At 38.5% G+C, this 12,541-nt stretch overlaps 1 pseudogene; it reads left to right on the top strand.

Moving 5' to 3' along the window:
* Positions 1 to 1,658: 1,658 nt before the first annotated feature.
* LOC113563374 lies at positions 1,659 to 12,199 on the top strand (annotated as a pseudogene).
* The last annotated feature ends 342 nt before the right edge of the window (positions 12,200 to 12,541 follow it).

The raw sequence follows: 12,541 nt of genomic DNA, 5'->3' as shown, positions 1-12,541 counted from the left end.
CCAATAGATGGACATACATGTCTTGAATGTGAGTTGTTAACCTACATAATGAATTTGCGGTTTAGAATGAAGTTAGTTACATTTCAAGACATGTATGTCCATCTATTGGAAAAAACGCAATTACTTTTTGGCCAACCCAATTTTTGTGTTAATTACTGATATCAAAAATATTAATTTTAAAAAACTATCGCAGGAAATTTTACCACTGGATAATACCAATAGTTTATTAATCCACGGTCTCAAATTTTTTAAATGAATCGACTTCGATTATAATACGTTTCATCTCTTTTCTTCTCATCTTTTTTGCCTAGACGCCCATGCGATAAAGCTGTTCGCTACCGAAGCTGTTTTCAGGGGTCGGAAGGGTTAATTATTCTACGAGGTTTGGCTTTGCGCTTAGCGGTGGGTGTTCTTACGGCTTTTAGAATGGAGCGAGTGTGTCGGGTGCCTTTGCTATCAAACGGCTGAACGCCTCCGAAGATGAATGTCCCGGTGCCACCCTCGATTTTTCGTCTTTCCGTCGTCGACCCGGTCCTTTCCCTTACCGTCGCGCGCGCTCGCTTCTTCTACTGCCTCTTCTACTTCCATCGTAGACATGCAGCTTTCATGCCCCATTACCGCCGCTTTGAAACACACCACAGCAGACCAATGAGCTTTTTTATTGCTCTATTATTGGCAGCGCGGTTCCCGAGGATGCTTGGCGAGCCTCGCAAAAGGTACCACCAGCAATTCGACAAAAAGCCGCCGACTGTTCTTTTAATGTGCCGCTAAGGCAACGGGCTGTAACCAAGTAGCTTTCTCGAAGAAGCTATCTCTTAATTTGAAGGCTTGCGCTGTCTTCTGAACGCTCGTGATGTCGCAAATAATCATGAACTTTGACATACAAAATATCAATTTTACTAAAATTAAATGTTTTCTATCAAAGATAATTTAAGTTGAAATAATTACTATCATGTGTTTAATATAACATAAAAAGTAAATGTTCATATTGTACGAACGAAAATGTTCTATCAACTTTTCCGATGAGTTATTGTAACTTCTCTTCCATGTAGTTTTTTCAATTACTTTGTATGTTATTTTTACATCACACTTAAAGTTACAATAGAAACATAAATGTAAGAGTATTGTGTTAATTACTTAACATTTTGTGTATTTCTCTTAAATGGAATATTATTTGAAATGCTTTTAACACAATAATTTTAAACAATCAACATGTCACAAAGTCAGTTTAACATTCTAAAAGAAGTTAAAAGTAAATCTTCAAATAATCATGAAACTTTGACATATAAAAATAATCAAATTTACTAAATTAAATGTTTCTATCAAAGATAATTTAAGTTGAAAATAATTACTATCATGTGTTAATATAACATAAAAAGTAAACTTCTCTTCCATGTAGTTTTCAATTATTTGTATGTTATTTTTACATCACACTTAAAGTTACAGTAACAAAAATAAATGTAAAGTATTGTGTTAATTACTTAACATTTCTAGTTTGTCAAGAAGTAACATATGACGAATGAGTTACTTTAACTTAAAATTTAGAGTGGACTTTCTGGGACATGCCAAAAATGTTAAAATTAACATTTTATTTTTACTGTGTAAGATGTTCGCCATGCTTGGACTCTTGACGATCTTCTTCGGCAACCCGGAGCTCGATGGACCAGAGCGTGATCGTGCCGTCGGTGCCGCGCGACGTCGGCGCTGGCGCCGATAGGCTGGCGAACACGAAGAACGAGTCGGACTCCGGCCTCCATCAGCATCAGGAGCAGACGATTGTGCCCGTGCACCCGAACTCGTCGACGGTGACCGCGCGCTCGGCAGTCCTGTCGATGAGCGGTGCGACGAGCGGTTTGTCCCAGGAGACGAGCCTGGAACCGCTGATGTGCAACCCAACGAGCAATGAGATGCCGCGGAAACCCGGCGCTCGACGCCAGGAGAAGCCGCCGTACTCGTACATCGCGCTGATCGTGATGGCTATCCAGTCGAGCCCGGGCAAGAGGCTGACGCTGTCGGAGATCTATTCGTTCCTGCAGCAACGCTTCCCGTTCTTTCGCGGCACTTACCAGGGCTGGAAGAACTCGGTGCGCCACAACCTCAGCCTGAACGAGTGCTTCATCAAGCTGCCGAAAGGCCTGGGCCGGCCCGGCAAGGGCCACTACTGGACCATCGATCCGTCCACCGAGTACATGTTCGAGGAGGGTAGCTTCCGGCGACGACCGCGCGGCTTCCGGCGCAAGTGCCAGGCTCTGAAGCCGCAGTACCCGCAGTACTACGCCGGCGCTGGTCCCGTGGGCGTGCAAACGCCCGGTGCTTACGAGAACCTGGCTGCCGGGCCTGGCATCGAGTACGCGAACGGTTATCAGAATCAGTATCAGAATTATCAGGAGTACGCCATGTACGCGCCGAGCGCGGCGGTCCCCGCCGATTGGGCGTACGCGGACAGCCCGGCGGCGTACAAGTCGGGCCCGCCGATTGCCGAGGTCACCTACAAGACCACCGAGGTCACGTACAAGACCGGCAGTGAGCCGGCGTCGTCGGTGTACAGAAACGGCGAATTGGTGGCGTTCAAGAGCGAACCCGGGTTTGCCGGCAGGAGTCAGGATCAGCTGACGGCCTACAGGCCTCCGACCGACGCCTTCCCGACGGTGAAGGATCATCATCAGCAACAGCATCACGCTGATTACAAGGACGAAGCTATGATGAGCTACAAGTGTGCCAATTCGACGCCCACCACGCAAGCGCCCGGACAGGATTATTACGTCAGTTATGGTCTCGGGGGAGTCAACAATGCCGCGAGTCACGGCGTCAACATTGCTATGCAACCCATGCAAGAGCAGCCGGGTGGCAACAGCAGCCCCGCGGCCAACGTCAACTCGCCGCACAGCGGATGTCAGACACCTGTCGCGGATCACGGTGAGTCGCGATGACCCTTAAGAACTTTTTTTATTACGCGAAATATATTTTTAATTTACTCTTATCAATTTTCTATATAATCAATCTTCTTAATTATCAGGTTGCAAATTAACTCATTGATTTCTCTCTCTCTACAGTTTGAAAATGTCGAATGCAAATAAGTGAAAAAGCATGCGTTTAACTAGAGAGAATTTATAACATCGCTTCGATAATATTTTTTCTGCAAAGTCTGAAAATATAAGCTTAACAAAATAAAACCGCAGAACGTGCTTTAATGATAAATGCAACGAAATGTCGTGTCTGTCTTTGCATCGCGAGGACGATGTTAACGGGGTCGCGACGTCACGTAGGGGCCATCTGGAAAATTGGAGACAGTTTACGACCTTTCAGGCGCCGTATCCTGCAAAGTGAAACCACGGCATGACTACTCTTTCGAGTCTTCCATCCTTTCTTTAGAATTTCGTGGATATGCTAAACCAAACTTTAATTGTTTAGATTAATTATGCTTTTATATAAAAGAGATGTGTAAAATAGTTGCAAATCAGAATCAAATATTTTCTACATTTACTTTTCTCGTCAAGTAACTTTCTTGCGGAGTAAACAATTCACTTTTAATTTAGAATTAACTTGATACTACTTGCTTAAATCTATTTAATTAAAAACTGCAAACCTTAGAAAATATAATACTCATTTGTGCTATTTAAAAGAAGTTTAGCTATGCATTGATAAAGAAGTTTCTCAAAAGAAGAAAACACATACACACAACGCACAGATCCTCTGAGAGTTACTCTTTTATATAAAAGATAGTTTTGTTTAGAAGAATATGATTTTCGTTTGATATAATTAAGCAACTCAAAATTATTTAATGTGTATTATGCTTTAACAAATATCTACAACAGTATTTTAACTCATCATTAATAAATAACAACATTTTATATTAATTTAATTTGTCTTTTGCTAATGATATGCTGAATAAATTTGTAGTATTATATTGAAATGCTTTTTGTAAAATTTGTAACATTATAATATAATATTTGTAACATTATATATATATATATATATATATAATAAAACACATTCGTAAACAGAACTATCACGTAATAGGGAGAGAAAAAGAGGTAGATACAGCAAATTGTCGTTGACAGAGATTGCGTGTGACCCGAACCGACATTCCTGTCATGTCTGTACGACGCTTCGGGCTCGTAACTTGTACCTCGTAACCTGAGACATGTAACTCGTAAAACATGGAGGCGTTGGGGCGTTTCCTTTTCTCGTGAGATTAATTTAGCCATCAGCATGTCTCTTACAACGACAGCGAATAAAATGCTCGTTAGCACCGTGCTTTAAGTAACGACGATAAAACACTTGATGATGAAACACTTATTCTCTGTATAAAAAAAAGTGATGACAATATATTGGGTTGGCCAAAAAGTAATTGCGTTTTTTTTATATAAATAAAAGGCGAATCTTTCATGGGAAACAAAAAACTTTATTAAACAATATATTGTCCATTTTGTTTGATTATCTTTTGCCATTTTTCAGGCAACTTCAAGATTCCGCGCTCAAAAAAGTTCTTATCTTTTTCAGCAAAAAACAATTCCAACAACGATTTGATATCCTCATCAGCAGTCAAGGTTTTACCATTCAAGGCGTTTTGCAAAGAACGAAACGAATGGTAATCTGATGGTGCCAGGTCTGGCGAATATGGTGGATGTGGTAACATCATGGTAACACATCCCATCCAAGCTGCAACAATTTTTCACGAGTGACCAAACTTGTACGTGGTCTAGCGTTATCATGGTGAAACACAACACCCTTGCGATTCACCAATTCTCGACGTTTCTGTTTGATGGCATCATTTACTTTATCCAGTTGACGACAGTATACGTCTGAATGAATGGTTTGATTCCTTGCAAGCAGCTCAAAATACACGATACCTTTAAAGTCCCACCAGACTGACAGCATAATCTTTCTTTGGTGAATATCTGCTTTTCAAGTGCTTTGAGCAGGTTCATCACGCTTGCTCCACCATCTTTTTCGTTTGACGTTGTCGTAGACGATCCATTTTTCGTCGCCCGTTATCATACGTTTCAAAAATGGATCATTTTCCTCACGTTTCAAAAGAGAATCGCAGATGTCAATACGCTTAGTGAGATGAATTTCTTTCAGCTCATGTCGTACCCAAATATCGAGCTTACTAATGTATCCAAGTCGTTTTAAATGGTTTTCAACACTCGATTTCGATACGTTAAGATTCTCAGCAATCTCTCGTGTCGTTAAGCGCCGATTCGAATCGATCAGTGCCTTTATTTTGTCATCATCAATTTCGATTGGCCTTCCTGAGCGTGGTGCATCTTTCACATTAAAATCTGCAGATCGAAATTTAGTAAACGAATTTTGACACTGCCGCAGTTTTAAAGCATCCTCGCCATATACATCAGATAACTTTTTATGAGCTTGCACAGCGTTTTTCCCTTTTCGGAAGTAATAAAACAAAATACGACGAAAATGTTCTTTTTGATTTTCCATTTTGAAATGGACGGCAAACAAACAATTGTTAACGAAATCGTGTACTTTCTTTTTGTAAAACAAGCTTGAACTGTGAGTTGTTAACCTACATAATGAATTTGCAGTTTAGAATGAAGTTAGTTACATTTGAAGACATGTATGTCCATCTATTGGAAAAAACGCAATTACTTTTTGGCCAACCCAATATATATTAATATAATATATAATATATATAATATTGGGTTGGCCAAAAAGTAATTGCGTTTTTTTATATAAATAAAAGGCGAATCTTTCATGGGAAACAAAAACTTTATTAAACAATATATTGTCCATTTTGTTTGATTATCTTTTGCCATTTTTCAGGCAACTTCAAGATTCCGCGCTCAAAACAGTTCTTATCTTTTTCAGCAAAAAACAATTCCAACAACGATTTGATATCCTCATCAGCAGTCAAGGTTTTACCATTCAAGGCGTTTTGCAAAGAACGAAACGAATGGTAATCTGATGGTGCCAGGTCTGGCGAATATGGTGGATGTGGTAACATCATGGTAACACATCCCATCCAAGCTGCAACAATTTTTCACGAGTGACCAAACTTGTACGTGGTCTAGCGTTATCATGGCGAAACACAACACCCTTGCGATTCACCAATTCTCGACGTGTCTGTTTGATGGCATCATTTACTTTATCCAGTTGACGACAGTATACGTCTGAATGAATGGTTTGATTCCTTGCAAGCAGCTCAAAATACACGATACCTTTAAAGTCCCACCAGACTGACAGCATAATCTTTCTTTGGTGAATATCTGCTTTTCAAGTGCTTTGAGCAGGTTCATCACGCTTGCTCCACCATCTTTTTCGTTTGACGTTGTCGTAGACGATCCATTTTTCGTCGCCTGCTATCATACGTTTCAAAAATGGATCATTTTCCTCACGTTTCAAAAGAGAATCGCAGATGTCAATACGCTTAGTGAGATGAATTTCTTTGAGCTCATGTCGTACCCAAATATCGAGCTTACTAATGTATCCAAGTCGTTTTAAATGGTTTTCAACACTCGATTTCGATACGTTAAGATTCTCAGCAATCTCTCGTGTCGTTAAGCGCCGATTCGAATCGATCAGTGCCTTTATTTTGTCATCATCAATTTCGATTGGCCTTCCTGAGCGTGGTGCATCTTTCACATTAAAATCTGCAGATCGAAATTTAGTAAACGAATTTTGACACTGCCGCAGTTTTAAAGCATCCTCGCCATATACATCAGATAACTTTTTATGAGCTTGCACAGCGTTTTTCCCTTTTCGGAAGTAATAAAACAAAATATGACGAAAATGTTCTTTTTGATTTTCCATTTTGAAATCGACGGCAAAGAAACAATTGTTAACGAAATCGTGTACTTTCTTTTTGTAAAACAAGCTTGAACTGTGAGTTGTTAACCTACATAATGAATTTGCGGTTTAGAATGAAGTTAGTTACATTTCAAGACATGTATGTTCATCTATTGGAAAAAAATGCAATTACTTTTTGGCCAACCCAATATTATTTGCAATCTGCAGGTATATTGTATAAATTTGCTTCCCTTGATCTAAATTTCCTGATGTCATCTTAAAGATAATTTCGCAGAAAAAAATTATTTAATCGTCAGATTTCATAAAGATAATCATTATCGATTTCCGAAACCAAGTAATGTCTAAAGTGTGCTTAAAATGCAGTTTTTTATACTTGAGCGTAGTCGCGTGCTAACAAGTGTGCTTAAATCGTTTATCGCGTAAATATTTATCGGGGGTGTAAACGAGGCGATTTAATTCGGCCTTAACCCTAGAGAGAATGAAACATCGTAATATTTACGACATTGACTTACCGAGACTATACCGATCCGTTAATTGTTCATTTAAACTTTTCATTCTATTAATTATAATAATCTGTTGATACTTATTATTTCAGTTTATATTAATTCGATACATAACTTTTGGAGAATATTTGATACTAAATTGTCATTGTTTTTTTCCAAAATTGAGTAGATAATTGCAATCTTGCAGCCAACGCATTGAAATGTCAAATATGCGTGAACAAAATTCTAAACGCATTTTATTTATTAATAATTAAATATTACAGCTTAATACCATATAACATGATATTAGCTAAATAATATTACCAGAGCATATCCCTCCCACATTTTCGTAGATATCTTGTTTCGCGTAAACGATCTAATTTCGATTTAAGAAGGATAAGTCCCTTTCTTCTGTACGTCGATACAACACGGATCGACAAGAGATAAACGCCGCCACCCACGCTTCCTCCACCGCAGACTTCTTCTTCTTCTTCTTCTTCTTCGTCTTCTGTCAGTCAGTGGAGTGTAAACGAGATCGATCTACACAGACACGCCACGGTAGGCTCGTCTTTTTACTCTTCTTACACGCCGCGTTCTCCGTATATTTCTGGAGCGCGATCTCTTTACTCCGAACTATGGCCTGTTGTGCCGGCATTCAGTCAGAAACGACTTCTGTGCTCCTTGAAAGCCAGCATCTTCGCGTTCGCGCGCGCACGCGGGCACTACCGCGTATGCGTTCTCGAAGGAAAAAGAGGAAGAAATAGCGTGAGCACAGTCGCGCCCGACGGCATTTCGATCCACGAGAGGCATTTTGACTGGCAGCATCCATCGGACCACCCACGACGGCGCTCCGAGGCGTCGCGATGCCATTCGCGACCGTCGTCGTGGCTGTCGAATTGGGAGAATCGATTAATTTTCATATCGCAATATGATGCGGTGAAATGTCGGAGCCTCGCGTATTGTTTCATTTCAATAACATCGGGAAGCTCCCGGTGAGTTAGGATGTTGCAGAAGAAAGGAGATCTTGAGTGTACCTAAAGAAATTGAAGGGACTGAAGATGAAAGACTGTCGCTCGCGACTCTCGATCGATCGAACAGCAGTTTCGCAAAGAGTCTAGGAAAGGAACGAGTGAAGATATGATGAATCAAGTGAACTTGCGAGAAGCGGAAATTAAGGGGGGAGCCTGCTTTAGAACGCTGAAAATAAGGTATATTTTACGAATTGTTTTTGGAGAAACTATACAGCGGATCATTATAAAACTTTGATGCATTTATTAGTACATGTTTGAAGATCAAAAAAATTATTTTTGATTTGAATATATCGCTCGTAGAGGTCGTCCTGGAGAAATCTTAGTGCAGCCGCGTCGCCGGCACTGCAAATTGGTGAGCATTCTCCTGCCTCCAAATTTCGTCCAAACTGAAACATTGAAATATATTCTCGTTATTTATGAATTCCCATCGTCGATGAACCAAAGAGAGAAGAAAAAAGTTGAAAAGTGCCAGAATGATGGAGCTTAGAACACAAAAGTACGATTTTTAGGCAAAGTTGTTGAACTTTTTCATGCAAAAGTAATTGTTTAACTTAATGTTTTTATGAATATTAAGGTTCATCGACGATGGGAATTCGTAAATAACGAGAAAATATTTCAATTTTTCAGTTTGGATGAAATTTGGAGGCAGGAGAATGCTCACCAATTTGCAATGCCGGCTGCACTAAGATGCCTCCAGGACGACCTCTACGGGCGATATATTCAAATCAAAAAATGATTTTTTTATCTTTAAACATGTACTAATAAATGCATCACAGTTTTATGCATTTATTAGTACATGGTTGAAGATAAAAAAATTATTTTTGATTTGAATATATCGCTCGTAGAGGTCGTCCTGGAGAAATCTTAGTGCAGCCGCGTCGCCGGCACTGCAAATTGGTGAGCATTCTCCTGCCTCCAAATTTCGTCCAAACTGAAAAATTGAAATATATTCTCGTTATTTATGAATTCCCATCGTCGATGAACCAAAGAGAGAAGAAAAAAGTTGAAAAGTGCCAGAATGGTGGAGCTTAGAACACAAAAGTACGATTTTTAGGCAAAGTTGTTGAACTTTTTCATGCAAAAGTAATTGTTTAACTTAATGTTTTTATGAATATTAAGGTTCATCGACGATGGGAATTCGTAAATAACGAGAAAATATTTCAATTTTTCAGTTTGGATGAAATTTGGAGGCAGGAGAATGCTCACCAATTTGCAATGCCGGCTGCACTAAGATGCCTCCAGGACGACCTCTACGGGCGATATATTCAAATCAAAAAATGATTTTTTTATCTTTAAACATGTACTAATAAATGCATCAGAGTTTTATGCATTTATTAGTACATGTTTGAAGATAAAAAAAATTATTTTTTGATTTGAATATATCGCTCGTAGAGGTCGTCCTGGAGAAATCTTAGTGCAGCCGCGTCGCCGGCACTGCAAATTGGTGAGCATTCTCCTGCCTCCAAATTTCGTCCAAACTGAAAAATTGAAATATATTCTCGTTATTTATGAATTCCCATCGTCGATGAACCAAAGAGAGAAGAAAAAAGTTGAAAAGTGCCAGAATGATGGAGCTTAGAACACAAAAGTACGATTTTTAGGCAAAGTTGTTGAACTTTTTCATGCAAAAGTAATTGTTTAACTTAATGTTTTTATGAATATTAAGGTTCATCGACGATGGGAATTCGTAAATAACGAGAAAATATTTCAATTTTTCAGTTTGGATGAAATTTGGAGGCAGGAGAATGCTCACCAATTTGCAATGCCGGCTGCACTAAGATGCCTCCAGGACGACCTCTACGGGCGATATATTCAAATCAAAAAATGATTTTTTTATCTTTAAACATGTACTAATAAATGCATCACAGTTTTATGCATTTATTAGTACATGTTTGAAGATAAAAAAATTATTTTTGATTTGAATATATCGCTCGTAGAGGTCGTCCTGGAGAAATCTTAGTGCAGCCGCGTCGCCGGCACTGCAAATTGGTGAGCATTCTCCTGCCTCCAAATTTCGTCCAAACTGCAAAATTGAAATATGTTCTCGTTATTTATGAATTCCCATCGTCGATGAACCAAAGAGAGAAGAAAAAAGTTGAAAAGTGCCAGAATGATGGAGCTTAGAACACAAAAGTACGATTTTTAGGCAAAGTTGTTGAACTTTTTCATGCAAAAGTAATTGTTTAACTTAATGTTTTTATGAATATTAAGGTTCATCGACGATGGGAATTCATAAATAACGAGAAAATATTTCAATTTTTCAGTTTGGATGAAATTTGGAGGCAGGAGAATGCTCACCAATTTACAATGCCGGCTGCACTAAGATGCCTCCAGGACGCCCTCTACAGGCGATATATTCAAATCAAAAAATAATTTTTGTATCTTTAAACATGTACTAATAAATGCATCACAGTTTTATGCATTTATTAGTACATGTTTGAAGATAAAAAAAATTATTTTTGATTTGAATATATCGCTCGTAAAGGTCGTCCTGGAGAAATCTTAGTGCAGCCGCGTCGCCGGCACTGCACATTGGTGAGCATTCTCCTGCCTCCAAATTTCGTCCAAACTGAAAAATTGAAATATGTTCTCGTTATTTATGAATTCCCATCGTCGATGCACCAAAGAGAGAAGAAAAAAGTTGAAGAGTGCCAGAATGGTGGAGCTTAGAACACAAAAGTACGATTTTTAGGCAAAGTTGTTGAACTTTTTCATGCAAAAGTAATTGTTTAACTTAATGTTTTTATGAATATTAAAGGTTCATCGACGATGGGAATTCATAAATAACGAGAAAATATTTCAATTTTTCAGTTTGGATGAAATTTGGAGGCAGGAGAATGCTCACCAATTTACAATGCCTCCAGGACGACCTCTACAGGCGATATATTCAAATCAAAAAATAATTTTTTTTATCTTTAAACATGTACTAATAAATGCATCAAAGTTTTATAATGATCCGCTGTATAGTTTCTCCAAAACAATTCGTAAAAGTATACCTTATTTTCAACGTTCTAAAGCAGGCTCCCCCTTAATATGGGGATATAAGAGAGAAAAGAAAAAAACGGGCAGAACAAAGTCGAGACACGAGTGAAGTGGCCGCTCGAGAGGGAGCTACTTGAGAACTGCCGGAGCTTTGGATTTATGAAGCCTACACAAATACCAATTTTTATCGTGAGATCTTTCGTTTCTATCCGTCGCGTCGTAATTCACAACGCGCGCGATCTTAAATAACAAAATTATATGAAGTCTTATTTATGTGTAAAATACTTGCAAATCAGAATCAAATATTTTCTACATTTACTTTTCTCGTCAAGTAACTTTCTTGCGGAGTAAACAATTCACTTTTAATTTAGAATTAACTTGATACTACTTGCTTAAATCTATTTAATTAAAAACTGCAAACCTTAGAAAATATAATACTCATTTGTGCTATTTAAAAGAAGTTTAGCTATGCATTGATAAAGAAGTTCTCAAAGAAGAAAACATACACACAACGCACAGATCCTCTGAGAGTTACTCTTGCAAATGCACGTAGCTAAATAATCTGTTATTTGTTTCAGGAATTAAAATGCAGTGCACAAACTCCAGCTCCAGTTCGAACAGTTCCGGGGGCGGTATCGTCGACCGGAAGCCGTACTTTGCGCATCCCGGAGGACCGGTAGCATTGATTCCTTGAGTTCGCTTGGTTCATTAAATTTGAGTAACATCGGTGCCTGAGCATATCCAATATACCTGGCACAGTTTCACGAATATTCATCATGCGTCGACACCACCGCCTACGACGATGTACTACGATCAACTCAAGTACAGTATGTGAAAACGGTGGCTTGGAAGAAATCTAATTGCATAAGATAATTTTAAATAGGTTCCGCATCTTAAATATTAAAGAGCTTAATATATTTGATGGAAACAAATCTTGAATATTTTCTACATTTACTTTTCTCGTCAAGTAACTTCTTGCTTGCTATTTGTAATTCTTGAATTTTGCAATTCAATGTCATTGTTGAAAAATTATATACGACATAATTATAAATGTGCAGATTTGCAGAAAAGACAATTTGCTGAATAACGTTGAATAAATCTCGGGTCAGATTTCGAATTTTTAATCTTCAAAATGTTTTAATTTGCGAATATTTTCATAATTTCTTCAAACATATGTTATTGCGTATTTTTACAATCGGAATAGATGAGGATATTTTCATTTTTCGCAATTGCGGGCGTGAACAAATAATGTATGTAAAACTGTTTTCCGCTTCT

Source organism: Ooceraea biroi, chromosome 14 (genome assembly GCF_003672135.1).
Source record: "Ooceraea biroi isolate clonal line C1 chromosome 14, Obir_v5.4, whole genome shotgun sequence".
Taxonomy (NCBI): domain Eukaryota; kingdom Metazoa; phylum Arthropoda; class Insecta; order Hymenoptera; family Formicidae; genus Ooceraea; species Ooceraea biroi.
This window is presented reverse-complemented; position numbering and strand designations above follow the sequence as displayed.